Source organism: Mastomys coucha, unplaced genomic scaffold (genome assembly GCF_008632895.1).
Source record: "Mastomys coucha isolate ucsf_1 unplaced genomic scaffold, UCSF_Mcou_1 pScaffold1, whole genome shotgun sequence".
Classification (NCBI taxonomy): Eukaryota; Metazoa; Chordata; class Mammalia; order Rodentia; family Muridae; genus Mastomys; species Mastomys coucha.
The window spans coordinates 78,511,326-78,532,140 of record NW_022196891.1 but is presented as its reverse complement, the minus strand read 5'-3'; the positions used below and the strand labels follow the sequence as shown (position 1 = coordinate 78,532,140).

The following is a 20,815-nucleotide window of genomic DNA, read 5'->3' as shown; positions in this document are numbered from 1 at the left end:
AGCTCCCTTCTCTGTGATAACTCCAGCCTGTGTCAAGTTGACACACAAAACCAGCCAGTACAGTGACCATTAATCCTACTGATTTATTTTTTAACTCAAAAAAGCTGTGTGCACCATGATGTATTGCTGTATACATACATTGAGTGGTACCTAAAATCAGACCGTGTGTTAAAATACCCATACAAACTTTTAGGGAGGGGATAGTACCACTTAAAAAACCTGCTCTTAAAATATTTTCGGGTATTAAACCCTGTAGCACTGTCTGTTGTCACCATGGTATACAAGATGGGCCCTGCTGGTTGAAAATTTGTCTCTTCGGCTACTGTGCCCCAAAGCCGTCAGCAGACTGCCCCTTCACTGTTGTTGAAAGTACGGCTCTTTTGATTCGATTCTGAGAGGTAAGACCTGATAACATGTGTCCATCTGTGTCCAGCTAAATTCTCTGAGCATGCCATCCAGATTCCTCCGTGGTGTCCTGAAGGACAGAGTCTCTACCTTAAGCGTGATTAGCGTGCCACTGGGCACACAAAGGGCACACCAAGGTTGATTCTAAAGCTTGGCTGCAGTGAACGGGAGTGTGGAGGTCTCTCCAGCATACTAGCATCTGTTCTTTAACTTACACTCAGCAGTGGGATTGCTGGCTCACACCATCGTAGTTCCACTTTAGATCTACGGAGAGCCTCAGTAATGCCCCACACTGTGACTAAACTCTCTTCTCTGTTCTCTCCCAGGCAACGAAGTAGATTCTCCCAGAAGCCCAGCTGTGCCCAGTTCCTTCACCTAATGCAGATGCCTTTCAATATCCACATGACTGGAGAGCCGCCTGCCCTTCCTTCCGAGGCACACTGCAGTACTGGAAGCCAGAGGTTAAACTACTTCCTCATAATGTGGTCTTGCTACGGAGCCAAAAGGGAATTGCACTCCCATGGAGACCTAATGATCCGGCCGATAGTGTGCACAGCTCAGAACTCTCATATAACATTCAGCTCAGATATGAGTAAAGGACCTCAGATTTCAAAGACGTTAGCCACACTGAAGTACAAATGAAATGGAACGGCTTTCAGCTGTGGCGGCCAAAACCCCAGCTGTCCACCCCACATGAAGAGTGAGCGAGTGAGCGAGCGAGCCCTTCTGCATCACCTCGAGGACCTCGAGAAATGAACCCATTCATTCCCATCTTTCCAAAGAATCCGCACCAATATGGGAGCCCCATTTAAAAGGGGCTCCTAAGATGGAATCATGTCTGTAAAACAAATGTTAAGTACGCACAAACAAATTCCCTAAATAGTAACAATCAGGGAATGATTGATTGGCAATGTGATGCTGCGGATAGGAAGTCTGCAGGCTTCAGGAAACAGAGCTGTGGCTTGGCTCGAAGACCAGAGACAAGCGATGGGCGCCCCTGTGGGCGGGTCTGACACGCACTGCTTCCTCCTCTCCTATATGGTCCTAAAGGCTGCTGCCTTGGTATCTGGGATCCAACTACTCAACAGTTTTCTGCTGCTCGAACTGTGAACCCTGGCCAGATATGATCAGGAACCGCACTCACTCTGACAACATTTTCTGGACCCTTCAGTGCCCCATTACCTTCAGTAGCTGTCTGGCCCCGAAGTGTAGTACAGGGCTCTGGTTAACTGAGCCTCTAACCTACCTGGCCTTCTCCTAAGGAGAAGTCTATTCAGACTCCGTTACCAAACAGCCCCCAGAGCCACCCCCATCTTCTCACTCAGCCCTGGGCAGAAGTGTGTCGATTGTCTTTGGGTGACTAAGATAGAGCTCGGTGTCCTGAAGGGGTGCTCAGCCTTCACCCAAGTCTATCTTAGTGTGGTGAGTGTGAGAATGGGAACACACAAAAGGAACCGGGGGGTGGGGGATGAGGAAGGTTGGAGATGGCTTCTAGCATGAGGTAGGGATGGAAATGAGCCCTGAGAAGCAGACGAAGGGAGAGGACAGGAGCCCTGCTCAGTTTTCCATCGCTATGATAATAGCTGGGATCTTCCATTGAAAAGCAAGAAAAGTTTCTCTCTGGCTCAGTTTCAGAAGATTCGGACCATGGCCTTTGGTCCTGTGTCTCTGGGACTATGGTGACACAGCACACGTGACAGGGACATGGGGCAAAGACCACATGGGAGGGCGGGGCTCTAGGACAAGTATGTCTTCCTTACTCTTGGTTCTTTGCGGTTGGATTGTATTTGTTCCCTGACTGACCCATCCTCTTGGGGGTCCAGATGTACCCAGGTTATAATTTGCTAAGTTCAATTATAAAAGTTACTGTTTAAAAAGAAGCACTCAGGGGAGCTTTTGATATGCTTATAATATGAAGAAATGAATATCAAAGTGATTGAGGTGGAACACATATACATACATACACACACACACATACATGCAGACACATCATACACACACACACATAACACACAAACACCATACATACACACTATACACACATATACATGCAACACACATACGAACACATATGCACATACAGACACACACACCGTACACATACACACACATGCACACATATGCACAACACATACACATCATACACACATACACACAACACACACATATACACACATACATGACACACACATGCACATACAACACACACATATACACACAACACACATATACACAGACACACACAACACAACACAACACACACATATGCACAACATACATATACATACACACACACACACACACATATACACACACCCTGCAAAAGAATATTAAATAATTACGAGCCAGGCTTCATTCCTATCCCATGCCTGTAATCCCAGTGTTTGCAGGCAGAGGCATGAAGATCAGAAGCTCAAGGCCAGCTTCAGCTACACAGTGAGTTTGAGGCCAGCCTGTGCTACATGAGATATAGTATCATCAATAATAGTAATAATTAATAGAATTAATATTATAGGCTGGAGAGATGTCTTCGTGGCTAAAGCGCTTGCAACAGAGTCATGAAGATTGAGTTTGAGATCCCCAGCAATTGTATAAAAGGTTGGCAGACAAGCTGTCCACCTGTAATCCCAGGCAGTGTCCACCTGTAATCCCATGCTGTGTCCACCTGTAATCCCAGGAGGTATTCACCTGTAATCCCATGCTGTGTTCACCTGTAATCCCAGGTAGTGTCCACCTGTAATCCCAGGCGGTGTTCACCTGTAATCCCATGCACTGTTCACCTGTTTCACCTGTAATCCCAGGCGGTGTTCACCTATAATCCCAGGTGGTGTTCACCTGTAATCCCAGGCAATGTTCACCTGTAATTCCAACACTGGAGAAACAGAGTGGGGGCCCTTGGACAAGTTGGCTAGCTACACTAGCTAATATTGGCAAGCTTGGTTCAGTTGAGAGATCCTGCCTCAATAGATTAAGTGGAGAGTAATCAAGGAAGACACCCGATGTCAACTTTGTCAAACCCGTGCCTATTACGCACACACACACACACACACACACACACACACACACGCATAAGCACCACAGTAGACAGCTCAGTGGACGTTTACAAGCTGAGTGCTAATCGCCCAGATCCAGGAATGAAATGCTCCTAGCACCCAGGATGCTTCCTTCACAATGGCCTCATTTCTAACGTGGGGAATCAACTTGCCGTAGTTCAAATGCACTTGGCCTAGGGAGTGGCCCAGTAAATGGCACTATTTGGGGGCGTGGCCTTGTTGGCCTAGGTGGGCCACTGTGGGTGTGGATTTGAAGACCCTCAACCTAACCACATGGGAGCCAGTCTTCTGTCTTTAGAATAAGATGTAGAACTCTCAGCTCCTCCTGCACCATGCCTGCCTGGACACTGCCATGCTCCTGCCTTGATGAAAATGGACTGAACCTCTGAACCAGTCAGCCAGTCCCAACTAAATGTTGTCCTTGGTTCTGGTGTCTGTTCTCAGCAGTAAGACACGAAGACACAGTTGTATGGCTTCCTATCTTGCATCTATAAATAGACCAGTGCGGTCTATTCTCTTCTGGTCCAGCTGCTTTGGCTCAGCGACATGCATGGAATACTCATCACACTGATGATAGAAGCTGTGACTCATTCTCACTAGTGCAGAGAAGCCTCCTGGATGAGCACACTGCAACTGGTCTCTGTGTGCACTGTGGCGTTTCCAGCAGGGGCTTGACATACTCGGCTGACAGTGAATGTGAAAGCGCACGGTGAGTTCCTTATTCCCTGAACCATCCAGTTGCCTGGCTTCAGGCCACAGAGCAAACTTAGCGGGCCTGAGTTTAGCCAGCCCAATCATAGAGCAAAGAATTATGAAGCCATATAGCAAGAAAGACGGAGGGAGACTGATAAAATAAATAAATAAATGCTGCCCTGTACTGGACAGAACTCAAGACATCACCACAAAACTACAGAACAGTGTAACCTTCCCAGGACTCCTTCCACACACTGGTTCTCTGTGCCGGCCTCACAGAGACATCTGAACAACGGGATGCTTCCTGTAACCCCGACCAACATGCTGTGGCTCTGTGACCCTCGGTATTGCTACATTTTGTTACAAGACACACCTGAAACCTACTCATTTTAGGGAGAGAGGCACCAATCTGGTTTCAAGGGCTTCTCCTGCTGGCTTACCAGTTTGTTGTTCTTATCTCAGTGCATTGTTTGCCTTTTGGAAGGAATTGAGCCCTTCATTAGGCAGGAAGTAAGACGCAGCGAGCTCGGAGAAGCCACCCCATCCGTCCACTTGGTTTGTAGTTAGAAACACAGTCTCTGCTGTAAGAATTTTGATTTTATTAGCGTTGACAATTTCCTCCTGCATTTGAATTGCAGAAAAAAAAAACGCCCTCCCAAAATAAATTCTCAAAGCCCTGTTGACCTTGGCATCTGCATGAATTATGTAGGAGCAACTGTTAAGGCCCCCACTTCAAGGCTTTGCCTAATGATTAGGCTTCCTGTTTCCTATGTGAAATAAAAGAGGAGGGTAGGATAGGGAAACAGGGAGAGCAGACACACCAGCGGGGACGTTACAATGGCTAGTCACTGGATCCATGGGATGGGCATCCCGTAGAAGTCTCGCGTAAGAAGCACATGGGAGAAGCACGCGGGAGCATTTATAATTTGCAGGAAACACTGGTAAGGCTGTCAGTTGACTCGGTGTGCATAAACACTGTTTTGGATAAGGATGGAGGAGGAAAGCTATCAGTAGTCCTGAGGAGTTCTTCTACATCGTTGGTCAGTTCTCCATCTGGAAGGTAAATGTGGGTTTGAACAGCTTTGAGTTTGAAGTAGTATTGCATTTTGACTCAGGAAAGAATAAAACATCAAGAGACCAAGGACCTGGATGTCGGGCCCTGATCCCTGCCAAAGGGTGGCACAAGTTCTCCCCTAGGTAAACCTGCCTCACTGAAATCATGGCCATTCACAATACAAAAATGTGTCTTCTACTCTTTTGTTCTTCCATACTCTGTCTGTGGATCCTGCTCCTGTGAGGAAGGGCCGTGCATATGAACAGATGAACCACCTAGACACTACAAATGATCGTTGGTCCAGCCCCATGATGGCCTTGGATTTATTACTTCGAACCTTGGGTGTATAAGTGGGGTTGTTGGCAAGCAGAAGAGAGGAGGCCTGGGCTTCAGGATCAATGATCAGTGTTTTTAAATTAAGACATAAATTGGAAAACAATGTTCATCTCTTTTCTAGATGCAGGCCTTTGACCCCCTGGGGCACACCAGCCATAACCATGGGGGGGGGTGTGGGGAGGGGCTCTTCCCAGGGCCTTTGGAGAGCCTAAGAAAGCCTTTTAGCTGTAAAAGATCCAGTGGCTACCAAGTACTGGAAGTTCTAGCTTCATAGATTTGTAGTCAAATGGGACCCTGCTGAGATGACCTTAACAGGATCTGCAGGCAAAGGCAAGCACCACGTCCGTTTCCAGTGCCATGGCTGACCTTGGATGGCCCAATGGACCTTAGAGCCATGGGGTGGGTGTGTAAGCCGAAAGAAGAGGGGAAGCATGCCCTCTGCAGCAAGCCAACCCAGCACTCAGTGCTGGGGATAAAAGATAGAGTCTGTCTTCAGGGAAGTCAGTCTAGTGATAACCCCAACTAATGGTAATGAGGGTAGAACTCACAAAATGTGGAGATCAGTAACTGCACGCCACCCACGCATGAGGGAGCTGAGGCCCAGGAAGAGGAGAAATTGCTTGACTGAGGTTACCTGGCCCCCACCTCAGACTCAGATTCTTTTTGCATCAACTCCTTCCCAAACATTCTCTCCCTGATGGGCTGCTACTAATACGGTGGGGTAGAACTTGAGTGTCTATGCTTCCTAAGTGACACAGTGTTCTGCTTTTAATCCTGGCTACAGCGTGGATATGGTCTGTGATCTAAAGGTTTATGTACTGGAAGCTTGGTCCCCTGTTTATGGGTATTAAGAGGTGACAGAACCTTTAAAGAAGTGGGTCCCAGTGAGAGGAAATTAGATTATTAGGAGTGTCGCCCTTGGAAGAGACTAAAGCGAGTCCTAACGGGTAGGGTAGGTCTCTAAGGCTGAATGGCTTCCTTATGTTGGTTGTTACAAGGTGAGTCTGGCCTCTTTGCCTCATGCTCTCGGGCTTTCCTTCTCACCTTGTGATCTCTCTCTCTCTCCCTCTGTCTCTCTGTCTCTCTCCCTCTCTGTCTCTCTCCCTCCTTCCCTTTTTCTCCCTCTCTCTCTTTCTGTCTCTCTCCCTCTCTGCCTCTCCCTCTCCCTCCCTCTCTCTGTCTCTGTCTCTCTCTCTCTCCCCCTGTCTGTCTTTGTCTCTCTGTCTCTCTGTCTCCCTCTCATGTTCTCTTAGCATATGCTGCCATCTCTCAGGAGACAATGCAGTCCGAGTCCCACCCGAGAGGCTCTGGAGACCAGTCCTGCCGTGGTGTCTCCTGTCTCTATCACTCCAACAACACACACTTTCCAGTTTTCAATAACAAGACAGAGATTGAGTGCAAAACTCATTAGCCTTGGGATTTCCTTAGTCTGTCTACACCATTCTACTAACTGGGGCAACTGTAATGTGACCCCAGTCTCCTGCTGCAACAGGAGGAAGCTCAGACTCCATCTCTTGGTTAGGGAGTTAGGGTGTGGTGGTGCCTGGGAGCATGTGTGTGCACTTGCACGTGTGTTCGCATACGTGTACATGTGTGTGCATGTGTGTGTGCATATGTGTGTATTTTTCTGGGACCAGGAACAATGCATCTAGCCACAGGGATACTATTAATGTTGCAAACTCTCTCAGTGGAGATTTTCTTCTTTTTCTCTCTCACTGTCAGGATAATACACAAGACAAGCCCTGGTACCAAACCTGACTTTTCTTGCTCCTTGAACTGTATGTTCAAAATGAAAACAAAAGCTCTCAATGTATACAGAAAATTCTTATGATTTCACAAAAATTATTTGTTGGGGATAACATTAGTTTCTTATTACTTGTGTCACAGGTAAACAGGATCTTAGACTAGCAGGATACTCTTTCAAGGGTTTTCAGAATAAGTCCTTCTCACGCTACCTGTACACACATCCATTTGTAGTTAACAGGGTGACAGCCCAGTTCCCTTTGAGGTCACTGGAAGGCAAAATTTGTTGTACCACAGTAAAAGCTCTCACTGGATAAAAACGGCAGATGTTGGGGGTTCATCTTGTGCACTCTATATTCAGTTGCTGACTTCTGTGCCCAGAGATCTGGTGACAGTCTAGTCACTAGCACTGTTAGGATTATTGAACCGTCTCCTGTATTGGTGCTGTGTAAGGACTGCTCCCCAGTTATTTCTGATTGGTTAATAAAGAGCTGATCTGCCTATGGCTGGACAGAGGAGATGAGAGGAAGGCTAAACTTCCAGTTTCAGCCAGGGTTCGCAGGGGGAGAGAAGTAAGAGAAGGACTAGGAAGAAAGAAGGTGGGCAGGCCATGAGGTCAAGATGAGAGGGCAGACTTGAAGACCTGGAGCAGGCCAGGGCAAGACCAGATTGGCATAGCACGAAACATCTGTCTGGGTATTAGCAGCCTTAGAGGGTTAGAATAGCTCACAACCTGCTTACCCTATGCTTGCTGCTTGTTAATAAACTTAGCAGGTCTTTGTGTTGATTATTTGGGTGCTGGAACGGGACGAGATAAGATTTCATGCTTAAATTGCAGTCTCCAGGCAGAGTAACTAGAAGGAAGGTTTACCTGACTTTCAGCTGGCGAGGAGGCTGAAACAGAAGTCACACTCTATCAAGGCTCACAGCTGCCCCTGGGAAAAGGAAGCCTTGGGATTCAGTGACCTCGGAGCCCAGTGGCCGTGGGCTCCCTCCCCAGCACTGAAGGAACGCTTTGGACAGCAAGGAAACCCAAGCTAACTAACCTAAGCAACAGATTAACAATTGGCCAGTCCCGTAGAATTTGCCTTAAATAATAAATCCAAGACTTTTCTCTGCCTGGAAGGTCTAGTATGAAATTAGAAGAGGGCTGTTTGGCTCATATGGATGTCCTCAGCGTCCTAGCTCATCTGTACCCACTTCAGCTCCTCCTCCACCCTGGTGAGGCCTCCAGTCCCACCACAGGAAATCAAAGATTGGGTTTTCTGTCTCCTCCTTCCAACCTGCCCTCTGGCAGTAATGGTCTCTAGCTCAAGAGCCTTCAATGGCTATAGGTTACACTTAAATTTATTTTTCCATCCTGCCCCAGCCTGGTTCAACATCATCGTCGCCCTGTGACTTCCTACATGGACACTTTGCTTCAAAATGAGCCAATGAGATCTTCTGACAGAGTCCCCGAGTGCCCTCTGGCTAGCCTGTCTAAATCCTACCTATTTTTCAGGATCTAACTCAATTGCTCCCTGCAGCCTCCCCTAATCCCTGGGCCTGATGGGGACTTAGCCGTGTCCTTCACTCTCAGAATGTGCCACCACTGCCTGTCTCCTTGCCCCAGCTTCCATTTTCTGCCTTGGATCACAGTTACTAAGACTGTCCTGATTTTTCTCCTCAGACGGGGAGTTTCCCATGGATAGAGGGTGTGTGCATGCTCTCTCTCCTTCTCCTCCTTCTCTCTCCCTCTTCCCACGGTCTCACTACGTAGCTCTGTCTATCCCAGAAGTCACTATGTAGACCAGGATGGCTTTCAACTCACAGAAATCGGCCTGCCTCTGCTTCTTGAGTGATAGGATTAAAGGTGTGTGCCACCAGGCTTGGCTGATGTGTCTTTGACATTGACAAAGTATCTAGCAAGCATTTGACAGCTGGGGCTCAAATTCAAAATGTACCAGGATGCATATGCATCCCTCCAACTCAGTCCATTTGACTTCTGCATTCTACTAACGGAGCCGCTTTCTCTCCAGGTCAGAGCACTACCTTCCCTTCCCACCCCCAAGCCCAGGTCCCTTCTGAAGACCTCTGTACCTATTTAAAGTTACCTCCATTCCCCACCCCAGAGCCACTTCCAGCTCCATCTTATTATGGCCTGAACTTTTGTGAGGCACTTCAAATTCTCTGTCTCTGTCTCTCTCTCTCTCTCTCTCTCTGACACACTCACGCACACAAACGAAGCTCAGAGTCCCAGCAGAAACCCCATATGAGCACCCTCCTTTCTCAGGAGCCATGGATGACTCTGGTGGTCCTCCCGTGGTGGTCCTCCTCTTGTCTGCATAGCCTGACTGGACACTAGAGAGCCTTCCAAGTCCCAAGAATTCCATCTTGATTTTCAGTCCTACCACATTGACCAATTTGCCTCCCAACTTCCATCTTCATCCTGAGGGGTCTCAACCCTCTAGTCCTGGGCAACATTCTGCATCCTGACTGGGCCTTGGGTCTGCTCACCAGAGCTCATCTATGGATGAGCCAGTGCAATCTGCTCTAAGCGTTCTCGGGCCCACTCTTTCCTGTGTTCAGGAATTTCAAAATGAGTTTGTAGGAAGGCCGTTTTTATTAACTTTTATTATAGTCAGTGACTAACAAGTTCAACTTTTATGAATAAGATTATTAAAATATATGATTTTAATAAACCATTTCTAAATATGTATTTGGTTCTTGCTCATAAACCTTATCTTCGCTCACCACGGTACATCTGCTACACTGGACAACTGCCTGAGGAGACTCTTTGACGGTCCCGCCCTTTTCCTTGGCACTCTCCCGTGGGGAGCTCTGCCAACTTCCTGGACGCTGTGAACGTCTCTTTGCCTGGGGGTTGGGGAAGGCTAGAGCAACATCCCTGGATCAGGGCAGCTGTGGAGAAGCTCTCTGCCAGCCACAAACCCCTCAGGTTCGCTCAGAGTATGACTTATAGAGTTAGCCAGGGTTTCCTGGGAATGAAACTTCAGCGCCCCCCAGAGGTCGTGGGCCTGACAACACTCCGCTGTGAGCTGCTTCCCTATCCCAGGCCCACTCCACTTCTGAAGCCCCTCTGCTTCTCCCAGTCAACCGCACACTGACTCTGGGCCCATTCTGGAGCAGGCTGCCAATTAGGACTTACACGTTCAGTGACATGGTTGATCTCCTCGGAAGTGAATCCTAAGAGGGAGAGGAGTAACACCCACAGTTCCAGTTTAACGCGAAGACAGATTTTCCTGTCCTCCTTACAGGCAAGCAGTGTGTCTCTACCTGATAATGGACCTTCCATGTTTGGCATATCACCTAGACTGTACCGCTCTTTATTCCCACTTCCTGCTTAGAGCTTCTCTCCCCTAAAGATTAATTTTTACAAAGCTCCAACCTTGGTCCCCCACCCCCAAGTCTCCACTGTACCTGTGGGATGCAGGCCAGGCTCCGAGGAAGGTCTCCCTGCCTGCCCTTCCCTGTGTCTCCTCTGCCTGAGGGGACCAGGTGGCTTTCTCTCCTCCACCCCTCTACACTGCCCATTCCAGTTTGAAGGATGTTCTCCCACATCCTTTATCCCGGAGAAAGCAAACACTCTGTTGAGACCGTTGAACAGGAGCCTGAAGAAGCATCTGCTAGACAGGACTTCTCTTCCACAAATGCAGCTCTGTCGCAGTCAGCCAGACTGCGTTCCTTGAGGCTCCTGTATTATCTTTTTGGCTACCTCTGAAGAAAGGCCACGCCCACCAGGGAAAGGTCCCGCCCACCAGGGAAAGGCCACGCCCATCAAAGGAAGTTTAAGGCTTCACTACTGGGGAGGTACCAGATGGAAAATGGCTTACTGCAGCAAGCATGTCCTAGACTAGATTCTTCTCCCTCAGCTTCACACCCGCACCCACCCCCCAACCATGCATGAATCTGGAGCTGGACAGAGTTCAGAGATCAGCCCCAGCATCTAGCAGCTATCTAACTTCAGACAAATGACTTCGGCTCTGTGCCTGCTTTCCCCTCCTCAAAGGATCGATACAAAAACCTATCTCAGAAGGCTTGCGGGAGGGTTAAAAGTGGGTTGAGGGCTAGAGAGAAGGCTCGGTGGTTGAGCGTGTGTGCTCACTGCTCTTGAAGAGGACCAGAATTCAGTTTCCAGCACCAACGTCGGGCAGCTCACAAACCCCTGCAACTCCCGTTCCACGGTGATGAGATGTTCTTGGTCTCCACAGGCACCTGCGTTCATGTGAACAAATCCATGCCCAACCCCGTACATTCACGTAATTAAAAACAAACAAAACTGTTTGATACACGGGTTGAAAAATTCTACCCCATTAAAAAGCATCTTCCACACTGATGGCACTTGATAAATATTAACTACTTAGAAATCACAGTGTTCCCAGTATTAATATTATTTGTCTACATGTCACAGCAGGGACATCCTAGAGGGGAACGTGCCTTTGTGACAATTTTGAAAAGCACGCCTCCCGGGCTACGCTAAATCGATCGTATCAGACTGTCTTGAGATGCAGATCGGTTGAGAGACCAAGAAGCCAGGACAACGTAATGCACTGTAGGATCCTAGACCGTGGTGAACACACACACATGCACACGCGCACACACACAAACACACACGCATATGCACACACACAAACACACACACACACCACACACACACACACACATACACACACGCATGCACGTGCGCACTGCAATTTGCAAAACATAAGTGAGTCCCATAGACTGATGAATGGTGTAGTGCTGACGTGAGCGTCCTGGTTTTCATAAGTATGCCACAGAGGTTTACTTGGAGAATGCTGGGTGAGGAATGCTGCATATGTTAAGTCTTGCAATCTTTTATAAGTCTATGCAAAATAGATTCTTAAAAATTCTAAAATTAGAATTCTTTAAATTCTTAAAATTCTTAAAATCGGTGACGTGTGTCACCGATGCCTCCCACGGAGGGGTGAGTCTGATGTGCACCCTCTCCCACCAGATTGCCTACAGCACAGCTGAGTGCCCGCTCCAGTCAGTGAACTGCACTGGCATAGGAACAGGCAGGACTGTGTTTACTCAAGGCTAGCCTTTCAGATAGCAGAGACTTTCTTGTCTCGAAGCTCCATCTTGGAGCGCAGGGTATTGGGAGCTACGGACAGGGTTATAGAGGGATGCTAGGTGGGGAATCCTCTTGGGGGTTCAGAACTCTCCAGATTGCCATCTCACAGGGCCACAGCTGCATTTTCTTATCAGACAAACACATTACATCTCCGTAAGTCACTTCACATGAGGGGCTGGAGAGATGGCTGAGTCACCTAGAACACTTGCTGCTCTTGCGGAATTTTGCTTCTAGTACCCACATGGCAGCTTACCACTCACTACCTACAACTCTAGCTCCAGAGGATCCAACATGCTCTGAACTCCTCAGGCATCTATACTCACATGGGCCCACATACACACATACACACACACACACACACACACACACACACACACACTGACACACACACACACTGACACACACACAGGCACAAACACACACTGACACACACACTGACACAAACACTGACACACACACACAGGCACACACACATATACACAGACAAACACACTGACATACACTGAGTGACACATATTGACCCACTAACACTGACTGACACACACACACTTAGACACTGGCACACACAAATGCTCGAGCATACTTGTGCACACATACACACTCTATGTAAGGAGCCCTGCCCACACCTCTCCTTAGGCCTTGCTCTCATATAGAAGAAACGGTGATGATGAGGAAAAGCCCTGGGGAGGACAAGCAGGGGTCATAGCCCCCCCTCCAGGAACACATTATGATTTACAATGTGTGCCTTTGGTGACCATTTAATGCCATGTGTCCCTTTGGCCACCCTCCCTGTAAATTTACAAGCATCCTATAAACTATTTAATTCTTTTGCTGGCCCACAGGGCTTAACACAGTTCTGCTGCAGACCCAGCAATGTAAAACACTGTTTTTAATTAAACACAACCAGCGCTTCCTCTATGTGTCCCAGAAACTGTTTAGTAGCTTTCCAAGGAGTCCAGAGCTCTTTCTAACCCCACTGAGTTCCTAATGCTTATTACTCCATTTCTGAATACTAATGAGAGTTCGCATACTCACCTTCCACTGAGTTCATGTGTCTTACTTTGAGAAGTTTCTAAAAGTAAAAACTTTTCAATTCAAGTTCCTCTTAAATGCTGCAATTTATCATCATTTCAGTGAGGGGGGAGGTAATCTTTAGGAAAAAAAAAACACATTGATTTAATACTGAGAGGCACAACTGTAAAACACAGCTTTCACTTCCAGGAGAACAGAGATAGCTTATTCTTGAGCCAAATATGATGACTGCCACGTGGGATGAGCATTCAGGATGATAATTACAATATTCCGGCCACGCAAGTGATTGCATGAGCTCTCAGCAGGTTACAGAACAAAAGGAAGTCATAAATCAAGGCGGTTACCAAATAGATGGGTGGAGGCCACAGGTAGGAGAGTGACAGCTGTGCAGAGAAAACATCTGCTGTATGCTCAGATGCTAACTGATGACATTCCAGGCTTTTGGGATTGGTGGCAATTAGTGATTGATCGACTGTAAGAATATTTTACAAAAGTTTGACTGACAGTCAAAGAGGTAATCAGGTCAGACATGGGGGTCACTGTAAGGGAGATAAGGACAGCTCAGGACAGGATAATTTGGCTCCGGATCTGCCACATTCTACCCTTCTACAATCAAGAGAGAGAATTTTTTTGTTTTTGTTTTTGTTTTTTGTTTCTTGAGACAGGGTTTCTCTGTATAGCCCTGGCTGTTCTGGAACTCACTCTGTAGACCAGGCTGGCCTCGAACTCAGAAATCCATCTGCCTCTGCCTCCCAAGTGCTGGGATTAAAGGTGTGCGGCACCACTGCCTGGCATACGAGAGAAAATTCTAATCAGTCATTTTTGCCTTGTAGAATATTCAGTGTGTTTCTTCTAAACCCTAGTTTTCAGAGGCAAGAAAATTCTGAAGTTCCATCTTTTTTTTTTTTTTTCATGTGGTTGCTGGGATTTGAACTCAGGACCTTCGGAAGAGCAGTCAGTGCTCTTAACCACTGAGCCATCTCTCCAGCCATGAAATTCCATCTCTTAAGGGCCTCAAACATCACCCCATGTGTGAGAATCACCAAAGAAGAATGAGAAAAAAAGTAGCATGCTTGACTGAGCCCCATGTGGGCTAGCCCCAGGCAGCTAGGAGAATGACCCCCTCCACAAAGAGCTAACTTCAGGTTTGTTTTGTCACACAAACTCACAGAAATAAGAGAGATGCAGAGAACTGCATCCAGCCAGGTGAACTCATGTTCATAATTGCCCTTCATGCTCCACCATCCAACAGGCCTGCTTAAAGCCAGGTCTGGATCCCCAGCCTCTGCCTGACATAGTGATTTGGGTTCTTTGCAGCAAATGAGTGGCTGTTCTCCAGGTTGTCTTTGGTGTGGTTGAGAATAGATGTTCCAATAACAGAGCACTAGGGAAAGAAAGGCAAGAGACCTGAGAAACATTCCAGTAAGTTCTCACAATCTAAGATGAATCCTGCATTCGGTGTTCTCAAATTCTACTAGCCAAAGCAATACAACTTTAATGTAGCTATTTCTAGAGACTGGATGGAGGGACCAAGGGAAAGGAAGATAGAATGGTGGAGGAAGAGAGAGAGGAGAAGATGGGGGTGGAGAGAAAGACAGAGAGAGGAAGAGAGGGAGAGAAGAGAGAAGAAAAGAGACACACACACATAGATAGATAGATAGATAGATAGATAGATAGATAGATAGATAGATAGATAGATATGAGAGAGAGACAGAGGAAAAGAGGGAGAGAAGGGAAGAGGGAACAAGGAGGAAATGGAGATGGAGAGATACGGGAAGGGAATGGAAAAGGTAGTGAAGAGAATGAAAAAGAAGAGGAAAGGAGAGAGCAAAAGAAGAAGAGAGAAACACAGATGTAGAGATGTGTGATACAGAGAGAGAGAGGAGAACATCATGCTCTTAACCACTGAGCCATCTTCAGCTCCAACATCTCCATGTTCACCTGGCTTAGACCTCAGGAAAACCCTCTGGTCCCCAGCTGGGTCCCTACAGCCCTTTGTGTCTGTTGGCCTCCAAGCAAACATAGTAACCGCTATACTTAACCACTGTGATTAGACAAAGATTAACTAATGTCCCAGGGTTTACTGTAATACATTTATTATTATCATACTGATATTTCCTCCTCTTCTGAGACAAAGTCTCACTGCAAATTAGCCTCCTGCCTCCACCCCGCAAGGGGGCACCACCACACCTGACCTTTCCTTTTGATTTTAAAAGAAGCGGAAAAAGAGCACTTCTGGGGTCCTCAGAAAGCATCGGGAGCCTTAGGCACCACAGCTACCTCCGCGGATGGGGAAGTCCGCTGTCTCTCACAAACAGGCCTGGTGGCCTGGAGCATGCGCCTACCTTCTCATGTACGGAGCTGCCTGCTTGCTCCTCAGCTCCAGTGGGAAAAGGACTCGGGAACCTGCAGCCCTGTCCAGCATCCAGCAAAGCAGAAGAATATCCACGTGGGCACAAGGCTAGCTCTCCGGGGTGGTCCAGAAACATGGACAGTCCTCTTTCCAGAAGGGGCTCAGGCTGGCCAGGTTTGTCCCCAGAGACCTGCCTCAGCAGGAGGCAGTCACCAGGAATCAGCAGACCACGGTGTCCCCTCTGGTACAGGAGCAGAGCTGTAGGTGAGGCTGCAGGCTAGGCCGGGCCCACAGATTCCACAGTACAGTTTGCAAACAGCCTCAACCTCCAGGTCTCTATCAGCCTGTCTTATCCCAAGGAGGTAGTCTCTCTAGTTTCTGGCCCTTTCTTTTCTCTTCCCCTCTCCCCTCCCTTCTTCTTATCTTTCCCTGTGGCCTCTGCTTTTCCACACGCCCAGTCCTCAACCCCTTGTCTTTGCATCTGTGTTACTGTTCACATTGGCCGTCTTGCCTTGGCCTGCAATAGGCTTGCAAGGCCAGAAGCCACCCAGGGGCCAACATGGCCTCCTCTGTGCCAAGGCCTTTCAGGATGAGAACAGACTGAGAGGTGACAGTTGACTGTAGCTAGCCAGCAGTGTTGGGAGCCCCTGCAGTGAGCGGCAGGCCTCAGCGGCCACCTCAGTGCCCTGGGAGCACACCATGGTCATACAAAGAAGACAAAGGAGCGGCATGCAGCTATAAAAAAAAAAAGACTAGGGCAGATCTGACAAAATGGAGCAGAGCACTTTCCAGGTCACGGTGCCAGGAGGAAAAAAAAGAGGCAGAGGGCAACAAAGTATATAATCACATAGCACAAAGCGGGATCTTTTATAGATGAGAAAGGCCCCGCCTGCTTCCCCTGTCAGAGAAGCTACAGGAAGGACAGCTGGAAAAGCAACTTAGTAACAAGGTGGGTGTGTTGGGGTGGAACACCTGCGCAGGCCAGGCACCTGGAGCAGAAAAACCATGGGGAAGGAGGACCCTTTACTGAGTCTACTGTTTGTGTAGTTTGGGATTTCAGAGCATATCATCATCATCATCATCATCATCATCATCATCCAGCATCATCATCCATCATCAGTGAAATTGTCAAGGGCAAGAGCCAGTTTGGGGTGGGGGCAGTTCAAAATGGGATAGAAGCAGAGACAAACGGTCCTAGTTATTCTGCAAATAAAAGAATGACAGTTAAAAGATCAGGGCCCAAAGCAAAACAAGATTATCTGTTTTAAAAAAATGTGGACAGGTAAGTAGACAGGTTTTCAGCCTGTGGGTCTCAACCCTCACAGGGGTCACATATCAGATATCCTGCGTATCAGATATTTCCATTACAATTCATAACCGTAGCAAAATTACAGATATGAAGTAGCAAGGAAATAATTTTAGGGGTGGGGTTAAAGGGCCGCAGCTCTAGGGAGCTGCAGAACCCGCTGTAATAGACTATCGCCTGTGACCACACTTGTGAAGTTGTTCCCAATGTTAGTTAGCACTACCTCAGGTAGATTCTAAGACTGACCGGATAACGATGTGAATGGCAGGAAATAAGAAAGCCATCTCTCTCTCACAGTAGGCGAAGACGCTTACAGTAAGTCCAGGGGCAAGCATAGGCACTGTGCACCCTGTGGGTCTGCCTTGGGAAGGTGCGGACTTGGGTTCAGCGGAGGTCAATACTCATTCCCAAGCGTTTCAGAAGGAGCCATGTGTGTGCCCAGGCGTGTGGAGTACACGTGAACACGGACAGGATGATGAAACGCCAGTAGAATTCTAAGTGGAGGAGAGAATTCTTTGTGCTATGTGATTGAAGTCTGAAATTATTTTAAAATGTAATATTAGTGCCTCACATTAACAATGAAGGCACCTTTAAAAAAAAATTTTCCCATTCAAACTGTGGCAATGCAGTTTCTAAACTGACAAACATCACGGGGCTTTAGAACTAGGGTATAATGTGCTTTACTCGGCACCATTCTGACATCTTAAAAAATTCTTGATAATAAACCATAAAATTCTCCTGTCAATCAAAGGAGTGTCGAGACTCTCCGCTGAAAGGGACTCAGAACAATGAATGCAACTTCGCTTTTTTCTGGAATCCCTTCTGGACTCTCATTTACAAATAATCTACACAAACTCCAGCTTATTAAACAACAATAACAACAGAGGGTAGGGTGCCCAGCAAACATCTAGACGCTTATCACAGATGGCAAGAGGGGACACAATAAGATGTCATAGCATCACACACCATCTGAACCCAGCCCTGACACCAGGCTGTGACCCAGAGAGCAGTGCGGTCTCTGAGGCCATCTTGTTTGGTCTTCTCAGCTCCTGGGGCTCTGCTCTCCAGGACAGTCTCTCTCAGAGACTGATGGGAAGTCGTTTTAATTCTCGTGCCTTAAAATTTACACAAGGCAGCAGCTACTTGGCCAGCATGGCTCAGGTGACCGCCTCAGGTCCAATAAACTCTTTTTGCTCCCCAAACTGGACCCTCTCTGCAGAGAGATCACATGCAGTTGTTGCATGTAATACCAACAAGGGGCTTGAGAGTCTAAAGCGTACGCGTAAGCCATGGACCCCAGGGTGAAGGCTCTGGTTAGAGGAGTTTCGTTTGGTTGTTGCTGCTTGCTAGTTCCGTTTCCCTCCACCCCTCTTACACGGGAAAGTGAGTCATGAGGTTTTGCACAATGTAAACCCGTGTTCATATCCCAGTGGCATGCCTTATAGCCTAACTGTAGCAAAATGCTCCTCGGATACACGCAAAGCAACAGCAATTCCGCTTCGTGTTTGGTTTCCGATGGACGGCAGCAGCCACGTGTCTTTATTAACCAGGCCTACACAGCCCTCCAAAGGCAGTGGCAGCCGACAGTGGCTCTGTGAATTGTTAAACTGTATTAATTGCTGCTGCCTCCGCGGCCTGCCACCCACATCATCCTCTTGAACCGAGTGCGTATTCTAATCTCTCTTCCTTTCCTTATATTTCCCTCCTGGACGCTGTGACATCAAAACCAAAACAACTTCTCAGCCTCCCCTTTCCAAGTCTCAAATAGCCTTCTCCCACACCACCCGGAGCTGCATGCCTTGGTCAGGATTCTGAGTCACTAAAGCAAATAAGAAACAGAAATAGAACTCCAACTGACTTGAAAGAGAGAGAGAGACTAGCGAGTCAGCTTATTGCCTAAGTATTAGCTTACACATCTGAAACCGTCCCAAGGAGTGGACCTGATGTTAGATAAGACTACACTCAGGGACTCGAACTAGGGCATCCAGACTAAGGTCACCACCAGCTCTCTACTCCTCAATCCATGTCTTATTCAGACAGACCCGATCAACAGTGTTGACCTCCTGCCTCATCTGGTTCATATCCACCGCGTTTAGCATCCCTACCACCTCTCTGTTCCAATGGTTACCGAAATGGAAGTCTCACAGGCAGCCCAGAGCCAGTCACTGTGGCTAGAGAGAGTGAGGGTACTCACTAGCCAGGCAGAGGTCACATGGGTACCCGGGAACTTGTCCGGCACAACTGCCTATTCTGGGAGCTCCATCCACTCAACTACAACTGTGTGGAATGAGACGGCTCTCAGCAAAGCACCAGACCTCCTGTCCAGAGGGCGGATACGAGTATCCGCCGGAAAGCAGGGCAGCTCTCTGTTTAACTGCTGTGTTTTCCTCCATTTTCTTCCCGGAATTGTAGTTTTGGGACAGCTTTTGACACCCCAAAGCAGAGACAGAAACATTAGATCCCAGTCCAGACCCTCTTCCAGCATTAGCCCTATCTTCGTGTCAAGCATGTCTCAGAGGGATAATGCTGTAGTGGGAGTCTGTCTTGACAATGTAAATAGCCCACGGCAGAGACAAGAACACAGATGGGTTTACACTATCATGGTACTGTTAGTGGGTCTGCACTATCATGTTACTTTGGGTGGGTTTGCACTATCATGTCATTGTTAGTGGGTCTGCACTATCATGTCACTGTTAGTGGGTCTGCACTATCATGTCACTGTTAGTGAGTCTGCACTATCATGTCACTGTTAGTGGTTTGCACTATCATGGTACTTTGGGTGGGTTTGGTTTATAACTTTGAGAGATAGTCCCATCTATTGTACATGGGTTTTACAGTTTGTGACTCAGGAAGCAAGACCATCTGCTCATAATTTAAGATAATTAGAAGGAATAGAAATATAACATGGGGTATTTTTTTCTAGAATCTCACAAAGGGGATTCTGACGTTCCTCTCTCTTTTTTTCTCATCGAACAACGGCCAATGATGTTGAGTTGAATCGCTCCTTCTGAAAGCCTCAAAAGAAAACGACTCCCAACTCTATTAAATGCTATCACTCGCTCTGCCTGCTTACAATAGCATTCATCGGGCAAATGAGATAATGTGTGTCATGCCCTTTAAGAACTGCAACTCAAAAGCAAGCCGATAAGATTATTAAACAACAATTAAAGCCATTTACCAAGCCATCCAACAATTATTTATAAAATATATACTGTTTTCAAGAATCAGGGCATTTGCAAGGGCTACGGAAACAGCCTGGTTTCTAAAGCAGTGCCCTACCAACAGACTGTGCACACCATTACAGCAACAGGGGGTTAGCGGCTAATGTGTACCACGGTCACCCATCATCCTGAGGAGGGGTCGGTCCCCAGAAGAGGAAGGTACTTCAGACAGGCCTCCAAGAACAGGCGCTGTCCTGTCAGGTAACACAGGGGGAAAGGATGTGCCTCATCAGACAGAGAGCGTGCTGGCAAGCCCCTGAGATTTCCAAGTGCCTTCCTGATGGCTGGCTTATCCATCTTTGTCCAGGCACTGTTCCTATCCATCAGTCTCAGTTTCTCGGTCTTTATTGGATTTGCTGCCATTCTGAAGACTATCTGGCTAAATGTTCTCTGTCACCTGACATTTGATATCATGTATCTTTCCTTCGCTTCTTTCCTCATGTGATTTCCAATTTCCCCTTCTCTTTTGTCAGAAATCATAACCACTTTATCTAGTTGTCCAGAACAGAAAGACTCAGTTTTGG

At 47.5% G+C, this 20,815-nt stretch overlaps 1 long non-coding RNA gene across 1 annotated transcript; it reads right to left on the bottom strand.

Moving 5' to 3' along the window:
- Positions 1-4,733: 4,733 nt before the first annotated feature.
- On the bottom strand, positions 4,734-10,858 carry LOC116071441. The gene is made up of 2 exons (XR_004110897.1): positions 10,705-10,858; positions 4,734-5,204 (listed from the first exon to the last, which is right to left on the bottom strand). It is a non-coding gene; the product is annotated as an uncharacterized LOC116071441 (long non-coding RNA).
- Positions 10,859-20,815: the final 9,957 nt, after the last annotated feature.